General features: G+C 50.1%; 1 protein-coding gene across 1 annotated transcript in view; it reads right to left on the reverse strand.

Moving 5' to 3' along the window:
• The window catches only part of phf21b (PHD finger protein 21B), a 97,266-nt gene that overhangs the window by 33,162 nt on the left and 58,180 nt on the right, over window positions 1-5,924 (reverse strand). The window lies entirely within an intron of this gene.

Genomic DNA, 5,924 nt, shown 5'->3' on the forward strand with positions numbered 1-5,924 from the left:
GTCTGTCCCTTCATGACCCTACCTGTCCCGTCTGTTCATTCATGTCCGTACCTGTCCCTTCATGTCCCTACCTGTCCTGTCTGTCCCTTCATGACCTACCTGTCCAGGGGACAGTTCTCAGTTGAACCCTCTCTCTCTGATCATCAGATTAACATAATCTGGTTGTTTTAGTTTAGATTATGAGAACATTTATTCTATCGGCTGTATTTAAAATCTGAACGTGGTCCACGCTGGCGGGTCGTCTCAGAACCACAGACTCGGCTGCTGCTCGTGGTTCTGTCCGCGGCCCGTGTTCTCAGAACTCCTCCTGCTGCCTTTGTTCCCCGTCGTCTCTTCAAGTCAACGTTTGCGCTCTCCGTTCAGTTACCAGGCAACTTGCCCGCTCGTTTAACTGACGAGCTGAAGCCGGAACTTTCTTCTCCCTCTGAAGGTTCTGGTCTCTGCTCAGCTTCGGCCTCTTCCCTCCCAGACGAGCTAGAGCCCTGATGAAGAGGAGGCCCCCCAGCTTCCTCAGCCTGTTTGTTTAAAACCAGAGATGAGACTGAACCCTGCCATCTTCTGGCTGCAGCCAAAAGAGGAGCGGCTCCTGCTCACAAACCACGAGGAGAAACAGGCGAGGAGGGTTCACACGCTTCGGCTGGTTCTGATTAAAACAGCCGAAACGCAGCCGTGACTCTGCAAACCTGAGCCCAGTGATCTGAGACTCCAGAGAGGCTCACACCGAGTCGCTACTCGTTCAATAAACACCAGAGGCCTCGGAGGAATTATATTTAAAATATTAGTTTTTATCTTCAGTCCTGCGGCAGGAGACCACTCTGCATCCGGACCAGGACCAGCACACTAGAACCGCTTACGGTTCTACACCATTACAGCCCCGACAATCAAAGACCTCCTTTAACCTTTGACCTTGATATGTGACCTTGGAGACTGGTGATGAAAAGTGCGCACGATGGTGCAGATGTGCGTGAAGGTTTGTTCCGTTATGTCGAGCGGATCAGAAGTGATGGGCAGGACCAGAGACAGATGATGTGCACGTCTGTCCGCCTTCAACGTGCGTTTCATGAAAACGTTTCACTCAGAAGAACTCGGCCTGGAGGAACGTCCACCTCCACCAGTCCACGCGCATTTAACCAGCCGCTCTTTACTGGTTTTATTTATTTTATATCCTTATTTACCAGTTCAGTAATGACTATCGTACATGTGATCACTGGCTGCGGCTGTAAACTCGTCTTTAATCTTAAATGTGTTATTTTCAGTTGACAATATAACAATTATTGTTTACTGTAAACAAACGTGAATTTATCAACAACAACAACAACAACTCCCAGAGCAGGATCCCAGATTTAAACACTAAAGTCTGAGCTGTAGCAGCTGCTACTGCAGGCATGGCTGATGATAAACATTCTGTGGGTCACAAGATATTTTGCTAACAATCGTCGTCCTCCATGAAGGTCAACACTTTTGTTTGTTTTCGCTCCAAATGTTTGTTCCCAAATAAAACCTGGAAACAGTTTTTGATGCACGGGTCAAAGAAAAACCTTCACAGCCTCAGCAGTGCTCAGAAGACCTTGGCCCGGTCCGATCCACCACCATGAAGACCACCATGCTAACGTTAGCAAAACCTTAACTAAAAACTAGCATTAGCAAAACAGTAGACAAAAGCTAAAATTAGCCGAGCATTAAGAAGACAAAACTGATCTAGTAGCCAGTGGTCAATGGGAGTTTGGGTGTGTGACCTTTGACCTCAGAGGAGACCATCTCAGTCTGTCTCCAGCAGAGACACTCTGAAGGACAGAGGCCAGAACCTACACGGACTTCTGTGGTTCGATGTTCTGCAGCTAACAGTCCGAGCTCACGGCTCCTGATCGAGATGAAGTTTCATGTGTTTCCTGTTTGGGTTTTAAAGTTCAGGGAGGGGTGGTGCAGAGGTTAGAGAAGGGGGCCTGCGATCGGAAGGTCACCGGTTCGACTCCCCGGACCAACAAAATCAAATGTGAAGCACCCACACCTGCCTCCACCCTCATTGGCCCCACTCTGGGCCCTTGAGCAAGGCCCTTAACCCCCACCACCTGCTCCCAAACAGGTCTCTCTTGAACATGAGTCCTCGTGACTCAACGAGACTACCTGGATAAATAAAGTTAAATAAGAATAATTGAGGGAGGACAGACTGGACATCCTGGGTGCAGACGCAGAATGTAGACAGGAAATCCAGGATGTCAGCTGACCTGACCCTCATCATGTGACTCCACAGATGAAGCAGCAGAGATGGACTGAAGGCTCCTCAAAGATGAAATCTGTGGATCTAAAGCTGCTGCTGACCAGGAAGTCTTTGTCTCTTGGTTCCTGCATTCACCGTTAATGAGAGCTGCTTATCCACACGTGGACCACGATGATCTACAGGACTGGGTTTGAAGGTGTCAGACTCTCGGAGCGTCACTAATCTTTAAACCTCAGTCCTCCTCTGTTCGTTGGGACCAACGTGTGCGTCTCCTTCTCAGCGTGGCAGCGTCCTGGATCAGTTCCTGGATCAGATCTTCAGGAGATGGAGGGATAAGGCCGGTGTTTCTGGGATCAGGCCTCGTTAAGCTGTGATGAGCTGTCAGGTCGACGCCTCCGAGCGTCTAATCCCACCGTCCTCCTCAGATCTGATCTGGTCCACAGATCTTCAGCGTCGCTGCTTTAATGCAGATAATTCCTCCTGGTTTGTGGGGAGTCTAAGCTCAGAAAATCCCTTTAATCAAAGCAGCAGCGACACAAACACGGGCCTGAAGACGATGGAGTGAAGCTCTAATGCTGCACGTTTGAGACCCGAGCAGCTAAAACACCTTTTCCTGCTAAACGTCCGACTTCAGACACGTCAGCACCACCCTCCTGAGCTGAAATGTTAATTTACGCTCCAGTTTGGAAAGGATTAACAGTCGTCCTGAACTGAGGGGAACACTGAGCATGGCTCGTCTGAGGGTAGAAAATCAACAGAAGAAAAGCAGCCGAAGCTCCTCAACAAGTTGGAACAAAGAGATTAGCGTAAACTCTGAACATCAGATTATTTCTGTTCCGGACAAACTAACTTCAGATTTAATCATAAACAATCCAGTTTTTACTCTTGTACTTTTATTCCTTGTAAACCTTTATTTGGACCTTCAGTCAAGTTCTGAGCGAATCCACAAACAGCTGAAGTTGCTCCATCACTTCGCCTGTTGAGGAGGACTCTCAGCGACCACCACGTCACATTTTAGCTCAATAACTGTAAATCTCACCAAGTCAGCCCATTCATTTCCTACAGCGAGTTGGCTGTGGCGGCCATCTTGCATCTGAAGGTCCATCCACCATTGCGTGGCATATTTTGCTAACAGACACACACACGAGCAAAAAACATAATCGCCCTCCTCTCACTTCTTGACTGCAGGACATAAATATGAAAAGTTTTGGTGCTCATTCTGAAAGTTCTGTTTCTAAAAGTCAACACAAAGAAAACTTGACTCAAAAAATGGAACGGATTTTGTGAAAGTAAAATATTTAAACGGCTGCTGGTTCCTTCTAAACTAGCTAAAGTTGTTAACATGCAGCAGAAAAATGGCCGCCGTTCGCCTCTTTAGATAAACGATCAGTCCGTGCAGCTGCGTCGTCAATGTTCACAGATCGTTTGAGCCGTGGTTTAAACCTGAGAAAGTTCTGAAGCTTCGGACCTCTGAGGCCCAGATTGGACAGATTTCTTTCACGGGAGCCATTTTGGATTTTGCACCTGATCAATGAATCCTTCCCAGAGAAACCCTGAACCTGGTCTCTCTGCGCCACGCCCACATTTAGAGGAAAACTCGCCCAAATGTACGTCAGAACCTGCGGGCGACAAGCATTTAGTCTCAGTTGAACCCGTCTCCTGGGAGCCGGTGGTACGTCCGGTCCAGAGAGGTTTATGGACGGGGTGCCCCGACAGAAACAGGAAGCAGCAGGCTAGCTGGTTTATAAAAGATGCATCACATGACCCGCCGTGAGAGCGGAGTTGTTTTAAGACCACAAGGATCCACTTGGATTGGTCGTTAGCTCGTTAATCCTGTCCAAATTAAATCTGAAGAGTTAAAAGCACGACAGCGTCGTCCATTTTTGCTTCCTGCTGCGTCGGGGCGCCGTAAAGGCTCGTCAGCCATCACACCTTCGCTCTCCGCTCGAACCCTCCGAACCGCAGCGCTCAGTTTCATCAGGATGATCTTTAGTTGGGAGGATGAATAAGAGATTAAAGGAGTTATCCGGCGGCAGCGGTGGAGCTGGAGAACTTCGGCGCTCTGCTCAGCAGCGATTACCGACAGCAGCTAAAACGGCTTCATTCAGCCGACAGACACAACAACAGCTTTGAAACATTTCGTACTACCTTGAACGCCTCGTTTGGGTTTGAAGCGTGCAGGAAGCGGGAGTTAAAAGCAGCATCTGCAGCCTGAAAGACGAGGCCGGCCGTCTCTGATGGAAGCCGACGGCTACAGCCGAATCATTTCACAGCTACTGCTCACCTGCTGCCGTCACAACACGCTCCACGAGCCAAACACGCCGACGGGCCGGGCAGACGTTCGGCTGATGCTGCACAAACTGGAAACACCCAACATGGCTGCCTCATTACTGCAGATGAGGCACCAGTCGGGTCTCCATCCTGCAGGGGGCTCAACCCTACCCAAAGGGAACACTCGTCCTGTTTCGGGTCCAGACCCGTGGATTCAGACAAGAGCCCGGGTCAACAGGAAGCAGCTTGTCTGGATGAAGGAAGACGGGCCCCTCCAGCAAGAGGCTGGTGGTCCAGCCTTGGTTCCTAGGACCCACCTGAGCCAAACCCAAAGCAGCTACAGGAAATCACCTGCTCACACGCCCACCCTCCACAGCTGGAGAAGTCCAGGTGTGGTCCAGTTTCTTCAACCGGACCTCGTGTTCTGAATGTATAGAAGCAGGAAGACCAGGTGGAGGACATTTATCTGGAACTGCTTCCTGCTCGTCGGGTCGGGCGTGGAGCTGCACGCCGAGCGCTCGCTCCTCTGACAGACGGAGGTGAAGCGGGTCACCGTCGGCGCGCCACGCCGAGGGTTCAATCAGACATGCGCGGGGAATCTTCCCGTCCGTACGCGCTTGTGACCTCACTTCCTGTCTGAAGCACCTGCAGGTTGTGGGGAAACATGGTGGAGACTCGGAGTCGGAGCAGCGTCGGGTCTGGAGTTTTTTATATTTACAGTCAGAGTCAGTGTTTACAGCTGCTTCAGCTGATGCAGTTTCAGCTGTTTCTCACCATGTGGTAAATTAGTTTTGACCTGCAGGGTTCCTGTTAAAGCTGCGGTTCAACCTCATCCAATAACCCGTAACCGGAACAAGACGATCTAAAAATAACTCCTGCCATGTGGAATATTTACGTTACATCACAGGGTTACATAACGCCCGTCGTTCCTTCAGTACGTTCTTTAAAAACTATTGTTTTATCTAAAACAAAGACTGTGACACGTTTACGTTCAGTCTTGGTCTCTGACCCGGCCCAGATCTGAACCCTGACCTGTGCTGCTGGAATGTTACGAGCTGAGAGTCTCCTGTCGTCTCGGCGCTCCGCTCAGAGACTCGTGCTGTCCGTCAGCTGGACGGAGGAGACGAGGACGCTGAGTGGGAGGAAGAACGAGGCTGAACGAGAAGCGTTTCCAAAACCTGTCCTTTCAAAATAAAACCTATGATTTACAGTGCTTTTACTGTGAAGGTCTGAGGACAAAAAGACGTCCAAGGAGCTACAGGAAGACGACCTCCCCGAGACCGACTGGACCTCGTCCTCAACATCTACTGACCTCAGAACAGCTTCATACTGTTCCTGCACTTCCTGTCAGGAGTCGAGCGCTTCCTGTCAGGAGTCGAGCGCTTCCTGTCAGGAGTCGAGCGCTTCCTGTCAGGAGTCGAGCGCTTCCCGTCAG

This window comes from Nematolebias whitei, chromosome 22 (assembly GCF_014905685.2).
Source record: "Nematolebias whitei isolate Nwh7 chromosome 22, NemWhi1, whole genome shotgun sequence".
Lineage (NCBI taxonomy): Eukaryota > Metazoa > Chordata > Actinopteri > Cyprinodontiformes > Rivulidae > Nematolebias > Nematolebias whitei.